The 14,083-nt window shown below is 36.1% G+C and overlaps 1 long non-coding RNA gene across 1 annotated transcript in view; it reads right to left on the minus strand.

Moving 5' to 3' along the window:
* The window catches only part of LOC115934300 (uncharacterized), a 143,909-nt gene that overhangs the window by 72,580 nt on the left and 57,246 nt on the right, over window positions 1–14,083 (minus strand). The window contains exon 2 of the long non-coding RNA XR_004070116.3: window positions 11,689–11,762. This is a non-coding gene — a long non-coding RNA (uncharacterized lncRNA). The remainder of the gene's footprint in view (window positions 1–11,688; window positions 11,763–14,083) is intronic.

A 14,083-nucleotide genomic window follows, 5' to 3' on the forward strand; every position in this document is an offset into this window, starting at 1 on the left:
CAACTTTCAACATGCCTTCCTCACTCAGCTTAATCATTTCTAGCTTTTGATTTACAGCGAGAGAGGTGGGATTGTTCTCTCCACTTGAAAACATAGAGGCCAGTGTAGAATTATTAATTAGAATTATTTTAATATTGTTGTGCCTCAGAAAATAGAGAGGCCCAAGGAGAGGGGGAGAGATGGGAGAATGGCCTGTCAGTGGAGCAGTTAGAATGTACACAATATTTATGGATTTGTTTTCTTACATGGGTGTGGTTCGTGGTGCCTCCCTAAATAATTAAAATAGTATCATCAGAGATCATTGATAACAGATATGATAATAATGAAAAAGTTTGAAACAGTCTGAGAATTACCAAAATGTGACACAGAGACATGAAGTGAGCACATGCTGTTGGAAAAAAAAAAAAAATGACAGTGATAGACTTGCTTGATGCAGGGTTGCCACAAACCTTCAATTTGTAAAAACTGCAATATCTACAAAGCACAATAAAGCAAAGAGCATTGAAATGAGGTATGCCTTTACTATGTGATTCTACTCATATAAGGTAGCTAAAATACTCACAATCATAGAAACCAAAGGTAGGATGTGGAATACCAGGAATAGGAGGGAGGGAGAAAGTGGATTTGCTCTTTAGTGGGTATGGAGCTTTAGATTTGCAGGATGGAAAAGTTTTGGAAATCTGTTCTGCAAGAGTATCCATACACTTAACAACACTACTCAACTGCACATTTAAAATGGTTAAGATGGTAAGTTTTATGTCATATGTGTTTTACCGCAATAAAAAAATCTGCTCCATTCCACATAGACTAAGAAGTACTAACATTATAATGGAGGCTCTGGCTATAACCATATTGGTTCTAGGCCAAGACTGGCTGACCATATGCAAATGCTCTCTATAGTTTTGAATTAAATTTAGATAAGAAGGAGGAATTTATTCTTGGATTTATATACTTAAATATAGCCTCAGAAGTCACCTCTTATTATGTGTTCTTCAATCAATTCTGAATTTTTAAAATTACTTAAACACATTGATTTAGGTATCAGAGATCCAACGTTTTGCTTTACCCACAGGAGATGTTGAATTTTATAAATGCATACACAAAAAAATTGAGAGACGTTTATTTTTTAAATTGACATTTTCTCATGTTGAAGTTGTGAAACAACTCAATAAAATCATTGTAAATCCTTAGGCTAAGGTGGAAACTTCAAAGGCTCATGCTTAAAAAACATGAGGGAATCTAAGAATCAAGACTGCTCAGAAAAACAAGTAGACATAGAATTGAAAAATGTGCTTCACATTAAACATCTTACTCATAAGGTTTTATTTTAAAAGAGAAACTGTGAGTGAATTAAAACAAATAAAGAATGATAAGTTGTTTAAATGGGAGGAAGCAGTTATCTCAGAAGAAAATTGATGAATTAGAGGATAGAAATTTTGGAAATTTAGAGAATGAACGTTAAGGGCCTGGATAGAAAAATAAAAAGGGGAGAAGAGGAAGCCAGGTCCAGATGTTCTTAAAGAACTTAAAAGAAAAGGAGAGAACTCTTCTAAGCATTACTGGATCAAAATTGGTGATGGGGCTCAACAAAGGCAAGGTCATTAGAGACCTAACAATGACTCTACTAAATGACACAGGAACCAGAAAATTCTAAAGCAGTGCTTCACAACCTTTTTCAGATTACGGCACATGATATTTTTGTAGCACATTCAGACAAATGGACAAAGCTTCTCATATCAGAGGTGACAAATCTAGGAACTCTAGTTATCTCTAACCTTTCCCATCTACCCCAATAGCTAAAGGGATCAAATCTAGGCTTTGTGCCATCCATTTTACCTTATGATTGCCACAATTTCATCAGTTGTTTACAGAACATCTGAGTAGATTTATGAGGGAAGATGGGATAATTATCGCAAAACAAAGATTAATTGGTAAGTTCCAACTAGACACAGTTGTAGGTGAAGTATATATTGTAGGTGTGACTGTGTGTATCATGCTCAGGACATCTATGGATTTAGGATTCTAAAGGAAAGTATAAATAAAATGAGGCATTCTCAAGTGGAGCCAAGGAGAATAATTATTTATAGATTCCAGACAAGGGAATGATGTCGCTGCGTGAACAGTTTATTGTCTGGGTGGAGGCAAAGATGGGCAAGATTGTCAGAACAATGTTCTGCATTTGGCAGGCCCAGAATCATTGATTTTATGTATTTCCCTGCAGGAAATAAAAGCTAGAGGCATATGGTAGGAAAGAAAACATCTGAGCCAACAAGCAAAGGGTAAGTAAAAGAAACAAATTTTCAGATTCAACAGCAGTGTCAGCTCTCTCTGTGTTAAATCAAGAGATCAAATTAAAAAACAAACTTAACTATTAGACGCTTATGGGTCTACAGCAGAAAAGGAAGAGGGACACAGTCTAGGTAGAGAAAACATTAAGTATATCCCACAACGGAAAAAAATCCATTATTTCCATAGAAATAAATCCATTAAGATTGAGAATATTCAAACTTGAGAAAAATAATATCTTGAGAAATAAATGTCAAAAATATTGGTCTTAATTAGCCCCTAAGGGCACAGGCTTCTGAAACACCAGTAGAAGTCACAACAGTTGAAGCAGCTGGTGGGAATTTCCAGTTGTCATACATATGGGTGCTATGAGAATCTTCTCGGAACGTCATGTTTCATAGGCCTATGTGATCCCATCACCACAATAACTGAGGCCAAGGACTCACACAAAGAAATGAATTTTCTACTGGGAAAGAAGCCCCCTGAAACAAAGGTTTAAAGCAGGAAAGAAAGTTAGGAGGTTTTGGACATTCAATTTTTAAAATGGCACCTTGAGTAAACAAGATGGTGGGATTCAGATCCTGGGATTCTGAAGCCTGGCTTCAGAAAATCCATCCAGCAGCTACCCACAGACAAGAACACCTTTGTAAAAATTCCAAAACCTGGAAATGAGACTAAGACACTGAGAAATGAGACTAAGCATGGACACCGTAGAAACTGAACATAAAAACAAAAACAAACAAGCAAAAAAACACAGATGAATAAAAGGAACAGCCTCACTTTGACTATATTGCCCCTTCTCCAACTTGGCACTGCACCACACAGCGAGCATTCCCCATGGTTTCTACACTGGGAAAAAGAGAACCCAAGGCAGACGTCTAACATTGCCTACATTCTGTGGCACTTCCTAAGATGCCCATTCCTGTCTCACATCAAAATAAATACTGGGGATAACAACAGGAATAGACTGCCTGAGGTCAGCTAGAAATAAAGAAAAAGGCCAGGGCACAGAGAAACCAGCATGCACATCTTTGTGGTAGCTCTAAGTTCCTGCCAGCAGTGGTGCCCTATCAAAAATATCAGTGAATGACATAACCTAGTCACAAAACTCAGTTGGTTGCTCCAAGAAGCACAGTGAGGTCTACGTGGTTTGATTCTCTATTCAGCCAGCCACCCTGTCTACCCTCAGAAACCACCTCAAAGTTCCATCCAGGCTGGGAGATACCTGCCACTGCACACCACTGTGGAACAGAGGCATTGACCCTGCCCAACCCAGGAGTTCAAACAGTGACTTTGTTCAACCTCAGAGCTTCCCTCAAGGCTCTGCCCAGGCAGGGAAGACCCCCACAGCTGTGAATTTCTGAAGAACATAGGCGCTGGCCCTGCCCAGCCCAGGAGTCCAATAAGTGACTTGAACCAGCCTCAAAGCTCAACCCAACACTCTGCCCAGACAAGAAGGCAAGCCTCAGTTATGCCGTTACTATGCAGCATAGACACCCATCCCAAGTTGCAACCCCACCTGACCTGGGAGTTCAGTCTGCAGCCCTTCCTAATTGAAGATTCGAAACAACAGCACCATCTGGCCAGGTAATACAGCCTGTGACCCTGCTTGATTCAAGGCAATTTAAGTGCCCAGCCAGCAGCTCTGTCTTACTGCAGAGTTTAGCCATGGTCTCACTGGATAGCAGAGACAAGGAAGCAGCCCCATCTGACCTCAGAACAAAGGCAGTGGCTCAGTCCAACTAGAGAGCCTGACAGCAAGATCTGCCTGCCTGTGGCTTTCGCCAAGTGGCTCATCTTTAATGCCAGACTAGACTAAATATGTTAGAATGACAATTATTGAAAAGTCAGGAAACAACAGATGTTGGTGAGGCTATGGAGAAACAGGGACCCTTTTTTTTTTTTTTCCAAGACAGAGTCTCGCTCTGTCACCCAGGCTGGAGTGCAGTGGTGTGATCTTGGTTCACTGCAACCTCTGCCTCCTGGGTTCAAGCAGTTCTCTTGCCTCAGCCTGAGTAGTTGGGATTATAGGCATGCGCCACCACACCCAGCTAATTTTGTGTGTGTGTGTGTGTATATATATATATATATTTTTTTTTTTTTTTTTTTGAGGCAGAGTCTCACTCTGTCACCCAGGCTGGAGTGCAGTGGTGCGATCTCAGCTCAGTGCCACATTTTCTTTATCCAGTGTATCATTGATGGGCTTTTGGGTTGATTCCAAGTGTTTGCTATTGTGAACAGTGCTGCAGTAAACATATGTGTGCATGTATCTTTATGGTAGAATGATTTATAATCCCTTGGGTATATACCCAGTAATGGGACTGCTGGATCAAATGGTATTTCTGGTTCTAGATCCTTGAGGAATCGTCACATTGTCTTCCACAATTTACACTCCCACCAACAGTGTAAGAGCATTCCTATTTCTCCACATCCTCTCCAGCCTCTCTTGTTTTCTGACTTTTTAATGATTGCCATTCTAATTGGCATGAGATGGTATCTCATTGTGGTTTTGATTTACAGAATACAGAAACAGAAAACCAAATACAGCATGTTCCCACTCCTAAGTGGGAGTTGAACAATGAGAACACATGGACACAGGGAGGAGAACAAGACACACTGGGGCCTGTTGGGGGATGGAGGTAAGGAGAGGGAGAGCATTAGAACAAATGCCTAATGCATCCAGGGCCTAAAACCTAGATGATGGTGCAGCAAACTACCATGGCAAATGTATAACTATGTAACAAACCTACACATTCTGCACATGTATCCCAGAACTTATAGTAAAATAAATAAATAAATAAATATTAAATAGTTACGTTTCTTCCTTGCCAAAAACACCTGTGAAGGCTGGCAGAGGTGATCTATTTTTCTCAAATGTGCAGACACTAAGGCAAAGACCAGTGATTATGAAGAATCAGGGAATTATGACACCCCTTAAAGAAAACTAATAAAGCTCTTATCATGGACCTTAAAGAAACAGAGACCTACAAAATGACTGATAAGAATTCAGAATAATTCTTTTAAATAAGTTCAGTGAACAACAAGAAAATACAAATAGAAAACAAAATAAAATCTGAAATTTGATGTATAAATAAAATGAGAAGTTTGACAAAGAATTAGAAACAATTGAAAAATATCCTAGAAATGGAAAGTACAGTGACAGAAATAAAAAAATTAATAAAAATCTTCAACAGCACACCCAATCAAGAAGAAAGAATCAGTGAGCTCAATGACATTATATTTGAAATTATTCTGTCAGAGCAGCAAAAAGAAAAAAAAGAGAAGAATAAAGAAAGCCTATAGGAATTATGGGACACCATCAAAGAACTAACTTTAGCACAATAGAAGTTTCAGAAAGGCTAGAGAGAGAAAAAAGACCAGAAAGCCTATTTAAAGAAATAATGGCTGAAATCTTCCCCAATCTGGGGAAAGATACCAACTTCCATGTGCAGGAAGTGCAGAGGTCTCCAAACAAATCAGACCCAAAGTGGAGTTCACCAAAACACATCATAATCAAACTATCCATAATCAAAGACAAAGAAAAAATTCTGAAATCAGCAAGTAAGACGACACATATTACATATAAGGGAGTTCTAATATGGCTATCAATATACTTCTCAGCAGAAATCCAGCAGGCTTGGAGAGAATGAGATAATATATACAAAGTAGCAGAAGAATAAAAACTGCCAACCAATAATACTTTACCCTGATATCTTTGTGCTGCTGTAACAAAATACCTGAGAATGGGTAGTTTATAAAAACAGAAATTAATTTTCTCAAAGTTCTGAAGGCAGGGATTCCAAGGTTAAGGTACTAGCACCTGCTGAGGGCCTTCTTGTTGCAACCTCATATGGCAGAAGATAGAAGGGCAAAGGGACAAATGCTGTGTCCTCACATGGCAGAAAAGCAAAAGAGCAAACTAGCCAAATGCTGTGTAAAGCTTTTAAAATAAACGTATTAATCCCATTCAAGAGGGAGAGGCTTTCATGGTCTTATAACCACTTAAAGGTACCATCTCTTAACACTATCTAATTATGAACACCTGGATTTCAGATGGGGTGCATTCAAAACATAGCACTGGGCAAATCTGTTCTTCAGGAATAAGGGAGAAACAGAAATTTTCCCAGACAAACAAAAGCTAATGGAGTTTATCACAACTAGCTCCACCTAATAAAAAATGCTATAGGGAGTTCTTTAAGCTGAAACAAAAGACTGATAAATAATAATATAAAACAGACAAAGTACAAAACTCAATGGTTTAAGTCATATGTAGTCATATTTAGAATACTCTAATGCTGTAACTGTGGTGTGTAAATCAACTTTATCTCTAGGATTACGGTTCAAAAACAAAATAGCTATAATAATTTGTTAAAAAACCCAAGTTGCAAAGATACATAAATTTTGACATCAAAATTATAAAATATGGGTGGCAAACAGTAAACCTGTAGAGTTTTTTATGTGATCAAATTTAAGTTGTTATCAGCTTAAAATACACTGTGAGATATTTTATGTAAGCCCAATGGTAACCACAAAGCAACAATCTATAGTAGATAAATTAAACAGAAAAAGAGTGGAATCAAAGTTCACCACTGCAGAAAACTATAAGCCACAAAGGAATATAGCAAGAAGAAAGAAAAAAAAAATCACAATCAGAAAAAAAATCAAAAATGGCAGTAGTAAGTTTTTATTTATCAATAATTATTTAGAATGTAAATGAATGAAATTTTCTATTCAAAAGGCACAGAGTGTCTGAATAAATTAAAAAACAAGTCCCAAACTATAGTTTCCCTACAAGAGATGCACTTTACATTTAATAACACACATACACTGAAAGTGAAGGGATGAAAAAATATATTCCATATAAATGAAAATCAAAAGAGAACAGTAGTAGTAACATTTATATGCAATAAAATGGCATTTAATTCATGAATGGTGTAAAAAGAAGGTCATTATATCAGGATAAAGGGGTTAATTCATCAATAGGATATAATGATTATAAATATATATAACCTAACACTTGAGCACCTAAATATATAAAGCAAATATTAATAGATATGAAGAGAGAGATTGCAATATGATAATAGTAGAAGACTTTAATACCTCATTTCCAACTATAGACAGATGATCCAGAAAAACAATCAATAAAGAAACATTAGAATGTAATTACATTTTACATAAAATGGCAAACATTTAATATGTCTGTTAGCAAGAGCATACGCATCTTCTCAAGCACATAAGGAAAATTCTCCAGGATAGATGATGTGTTAGTCCACAAAACATGTCTTAACAAATTTAAGAAAACTGAAATCATATCAAGTATCTTTTCTCATCACAATAGTTCAAAACTGGAAATAAAAATAGGGGAAATCTTGAAAAATTCACAAATATGTGGAAATTAAACAACATCCTCCTGAACAACCAATGGGTCAAATAAGAAATCAAAAGGAAAATCAAAAACCTATTGAGACAAATAAAAATGAAAATACAGTATACCAAAATTTATGGGATACAACAAAAGGAGTTCTAACAGGGACATTTATAGCAATAAACACCTACATAAATAAAGAAGAAAGAAGAAGATAACATTGGAAAACCCTTCTAGACATTGGCGTATACAAGGGTTTCATGATCAAGAACCTGAAAGCAAATTCAATAAAAACAAAGATAAATAGTTGAGACCTAATTAAACTAAAGAGCTTTTGCATGGCAAAAGGAACTGTCAGCAGAGTAAACGGACAACCCACAGAGTGGGAGAAAACCTTCACAGTCTGTATACCTGACAAAGTACTAATATCCAGAATCTAAAACGAACTCAAACAAATCAGCAAGAAAACACAACCAGTCCTATCAAAAAGTGGGCTAAGGACATGAATAGATAATTCTCTAAAGAAGATATTCAATTGGCCAACAAACAAATGAAAAAAATGCTCAACATCAGGGAAATGCAAATCAAAACCACAATGTGATACCACCTTACTCCTGCAAGAATGGCCATAATAAAAAATGTTGGCATGAATTTGGTGAACATGGAACACTTCTACACTGCTGGTGGAAATGTAAACTGGTACAGCCACTATGGAAAACAATATGAAGGTTCCTTAAAGAACTAGAAGTAGAACTACCATTTGATCTAGCAATCCTACTACTGAGTAGCTACCCAGAGGAAAAGAAGTCATTATTCAAAAAAGATACTTGCTCACACATGTTTATAGTGGCACAATTTACAATAGCAAAATCGTGGAACCAACCCAAATGCCCATCAATCAATGAATGGATAAAGAAACTGTGATATATATATATATACACATACATATATATATACATATATATGTATGTGTATATATATATACATGAAATATATATGTGTGTGTGTATATATATATATATATATAGATATACACACACACAATGGAATACTACTCATCCATAAAAAAGAATGAATTAACAGCCTTTGCAGTGACCTAGATGAGATTGCAGACTATTTTTCTAAGTAAAGTAACTCAGGAATGGAAAATCAAACATCACATGTTCTCAATGATATGTGAGAGCTAAGCTATGAGGATGCAAAGGCATATGAATGATACAATGGATTTTGGGGACCTTAGGGGAAGGGTGCAAGAGGGGTGAGGGATGAAAGATTACAAATATGTTTCAGTGTATACTGCTCGGGTGATGGGTGGACCAAAATCTCACAAATCATCACTAAAGAACTTATGTAGCCAAATACCACCTGTACCTAATAACTTATGGAAAATCTATAAATAAATAAAAATAAACAATCTAATATTACACTTCAAAGAACTAGAAAAACAAACTAAGCCCAAAGTTAGCAGAAGAAAGTAAATAACAAAGATCAGAAATAAGTTAATTAAAGACTAGACAAACAATAGAAAAGACTAATGAAACTGAGAGTTGTCTTCTTTTAATAATAAAACAAAATTGACAAAACTTTGGCTAGGCTAATTCAGTAAAAATAGAGAAGACTCAAATAAATAAAATCAGAAATAAAAGATGATCTATTATAATTGATAGCACAGAAATACAAAGGATCGTAAGAAAATACTATAAGCAGTTATATACCAAAAAAACTGGATAACCTAGAAGAAATGGATAAATACCTAGAAACATATAACCTACCAAGACTAAATCATGAAGAAATAGACAATCTAAGTAGACCAATAACCAGTAAGGCGATCGAGTTAGTAATAAAATGTTTCCTGTCAGAGAAAAGCTCAGGACTGGATGGCTTTTCTGGTTAATTATACCAAACATTTAAAGAAGAAATACCAGTTCTTCTCGAACTCTTCCTAAAAATTGAAAAGGAGGCAATGTTTCCAAACTCATTTTACAAGTTCAGCACCCTGATACCAAAGTCAAAGACACCACAAGAAAAGAAAACTATAGGTCAATATCCCTGATGAATATAGATGCAAAATCCTCAAAATAATACTAGCAAAGAAAATCCAAAAGCATATTAAAAAGCTCATTTACCATGACCAAATAGGATTTATCCCTGGGATACTAGGATTGTTTAACACACACAAATCTATAAAACACAGGGGAAAGCTTTACAGAATTGGTCTGGGCAATACTTTCTTGGATATGACCTTAAAGGCACAGGCAACAAAAGCAAAAATAGACAAATGGAATCACATCAAACTAAAAATTTTCTACATAGCAAAGAAAATAATAAACAGAGTAAAAAGACAATCCATCGAGTGGGAGAATATATTTACAAACCACATATTTGATAAGTGGTGAATATTCATTCACATGTATAAAAACTGAGTCAACTTAATAGCAAGAAAAAAATATGTGATTTAAAAATGGGCAAATAACTTGAAAAGAAATTTCTCAAAAGAAGACATAAAAATGGCCAAAGCGTTCAGGAAAAAAAATGTTCAACATCATTAATCATCAGATAAATGCAGATTAAAAACACAATGAGATATCACCTCACACCTTTTTAAAAAAGAAAGAAATTCTGTCATTTGTGACAATATGGATAAACCTGAAGGACAATATCCTAAGTGAAATAAGCCAGAAAGACTAATACTGCCTGATTTGACTTGGGGAATGGGGAGGCTGCATATAGTTACTTTCTTCCAAAAAGTAAAATATGGAAAGGGGAAAAGTGAAAAAAAAAAAAAAGGCCTGAAAAACATTACCCCAGCTACAAGATGAAGGTTACCATCAACGGTAATAAGTCACATTGATTTCATGTGCTCCTGATACGATGAGTGTAAAATTTTATCTCTGTGATCTTCCTCCACAAAACTCATAGCCCCGGGCTTACCATGAGAAAAACAACACACAAATCCCAAGTGAAGGAAATTCTACAAAATATCTGACTGTTACTCCTCAAAAGGTCATTAAAAACAAGGAAAATCTGAGGAAATGTTATGGCCCAGAGGAGCCTACGGAGACATCATGACTAAATATGATGTCCTGGATGACATTCTGGAACAAAAAAAGATATTAGGTAAAGGAAATCTGATGAAACTATGGGCTTTAGTTAATGTGCTGATTGGTTCATAACTTGTGACAAGTGTTCTATACTAATGCAAGATACTGACAATAGGGGACACTGATGTAGGGTATATAGGAACTCTGTAATATCCTCAACTTTTCTGCAAATTTAAAACTATCCTAAAATTAAAGCCATATTTCAAAAAGTAAATATTCACTCAGTCTCTTTTTGTTGAAGGACAACTTCTAGTTCTAAGTCCTGAAGTAACCACACCTATTTCAGTGGAAGACATGCAGACTGCAACTGCTGCAAAAAGCTCAACTATCCCAAAGCATCAAGAATTTTCTATTATTGAATACTCAAGAATGATAAATTGAGGATAGTTTTGTGCTATAATTTCACTGGACTTTGAACTCATAATGGCTTTGAACTTTCATAGAACTTGAATTTCACTTAAATTTAGGGAATCTCTAGGCATTGGCATTTCATTGTTATTTTCATTTTTCATAGTCTTATTGCAGAACTGTGATGAGTGATGTAGCCTGGGAATAACTTGGAATTGAAAGTACAATAGGGCGTGAATTCTTGGCTTTGATATAGAGTGACATTGGATTTATCATAATTAATGTGCAGTCATGTGTCACAATAACAGGGATACATTCTGAGAAATGCATCATTAGGTGATTTTGTCATTGTGCAAACATTACAAAGCACACTTACACAAGCCTAGATGGTACAGCCTACTACAGCCTGATAGCTATATGGTATAGCCTATTGCTCCTAGGCTTCAATCTGGTACCTCCTGTTACTCTACTGAATACTGTAGGTAACTGTAATACAAGGATAAGTATATTTGTGTCTAAACATAGAAAAGGCACAATAAAAATACAATATAAAATGTTTATAAATGGTACATCGTATAGGGCACTTACCATGATTGCAGGACTAAAAGTTGTTCCGGTGCGTTGGTGAGTCAGGAGTAGAGAAGTTTTTATATTCTATTTTTCTAGTGCATTAAAGAAAAGAGAGGTTTAAAAATCAGTTAAGTCACCACTTAAAAAACTCAATAGATATCTCTTTTCCTTCACCCACATATTTGATCCCCAACCAAGTTGTGCCAGCTTGGCTTGACATATATAAATTATATCTTAAATTGATACAGTTATTTCCAGTATTTCTGCCACTGCCCTAATAAAATTCATTATCATCTTTCCCTTGGAAATTGTATAGTCTCCAAACTGAACGTGTTAGTTTTTCTTGCTATACATGGAGTATTTGTGTGTGCAAAGCAATCTCAAAATCATGTTGAAGAGTTGGGGTCAGGAAGCCTTCCCAGAAAGTGATATTTTATATCAGTTTTGAAGGATCAACAGGATTTGGCCAGGCAGAAAATATACGAAAAATATTTCCTGAAGAAAAATGTGAGCAAAGACTCACAGATAACAAGATATAAGGCAAGAGTGGCCAGGTAGAATCTCAAGGACTGTGTGGGTGGCGACCCATCTGGGATTATTAGAGAAGCATTGTAGGCAATGAAGAAATTTGATTTAAATTGGAAATACAATATTTTGAAGTCTGAGTTATTCTAGTTATTATATTTTTCCCACACTGTTGGAAAATGATAAATAGAAAATTCCAATTTAAGTAAGATTGTGGTTATTTAGAAATGTAAGTTTCTTCACTTAGATTTGCCTCATATTCTTTTGTTCTCAAATGCACAAACATTTCTCCTTCCTTTAATGAATCGCTGGCCCTTCAAAAGACAGAGGAACTGTATATACTTGAACAGCAACCAACCTTTAATTCTCTACATATCAGCTTTTGGGAAGGGATAAAGGGATATTTTATCCACGTTGGCTTTAAAGGACTGTTCTTTGTAGTAAGTCACTACAGTAAGAACAGTAATTTGGTACCATGGTAATGAAGAGGGAAAAGGTGGGGGGTGGGGGCGGAAAGCTTAACATTTCTTAACAGAAAAATGTCTTCCTAAATAACTAAAATGTCAAAAGTGCCATAGTCTCTGACTATTGCTGGAATTCTTCGTGCATTTAACATGTAAGTGCAAAGAGAGAACTAAGAAGTCCTCCTAGATCTGTGGTTTTCAAATGTCATAGATTTTGCTCCCCAACCCCATCCACCCAGGGAACATTTGACGATGTCTGGAGATATTCTCAGTTACCCATGGGATGCTACTGTCATCTAGTAGGTAAAAGACAGAGATGCTGATAAACATACTGCAAGATAAAAGCAGCCTCTCATCACAAAGGATTATCCAGCACACGATAGTGTTACATTTCAGAATCTCTGTTCCAGATCACACCTTCCGTTTGCAGTTGGTGAATAAGATGCACAGAGACAGTGTGGAGACCAAAGTATCAACAGCAGGAGAGATGTGAGACTCCCTCCCTGCCTCATCTGCTCAACATTTTATGCCCCTAACAAGTCATGCAATCAAACTACTGGATCCAAACAGCAGAAAAGACATGGCTCTTACAAGAATCCTACTGGTGTAGGAAATCAAGGATATCAGTCAACATGATCATTAACTTCCTTTTATGGAGATGGTAAATCTCATTGCTTTTTCTTCATGGAAGAAAAAAATATGAAGAAAGTGCTCTGATTTCAGGAGCAAGATATAGTCAAGGTTTTTCTTAAACTAAGTTTCTCGCAAAAAACCAAACAACTCTGAGAATATGGAGTTTTCTTCTGAGATATAAATAAAATTCATACGAGCCTTGGAGAATTTGAATCACCCACTCTTTGGCACCTAAAATTTCACTTGGCCGAACAGCATCTGTAGTGTGTTTCTTAAAAACGCTAATCAGATCTTATCACTCCCTTACTTAAAACTTGCCAGTAGCAAGTTATTGGAATCCCAATAAACCCCTGATTCTTTTATCAGTGCCCGCAGTACCCTACTGAATCCAGGTCTTCTCACCATTTTGACCTTATCTCCTTTGCCTCAGAAGTTTGAACTTATTCTTCCCGCTCAAGAAAATGCTGTTTCCCCAGAGAATTTTATGTTTGGCTCCTTCTCATCATTCATTCAGGCGTTGGCAAAAATGTCACCTCTTCAGACAAAAGAATTACCATATTTAAGGAAAGCCACTCTTACGATGTATTATTATACTTGTTTGTTAATTCTCTTCATAATGCTAAGAAAATCTATAGTTATTTCATTTATGCCTTGTTGACTTACTTTTTTCTCTTACTGGAATGTAATTTCCAAGAGGGTAAAACTGCTTCTTGTCTTGTTAAGTGCTATATTTCATAGCATTTATAACAGCCTGTGAAACTCAGTGGAACTCAACAGGTTTGGGAAGTGTG

The sequence above is a fragment of the Gorilla gorilla genome, chromosome 3 (assembly GCF_029281585.2).
Source record: "Gorilla gorilla gorilla isolate KB3781 chromosome 3, NHGRI_mGorGor1-v2.1_pri, whole genome shotgun sequence".
Classification (NCBI taxonomy): Eukaryota; Metazoa; Chordata; class Mammalia; order Primates; family Hominidae; genus Gorilla; species Gorilla gorilla.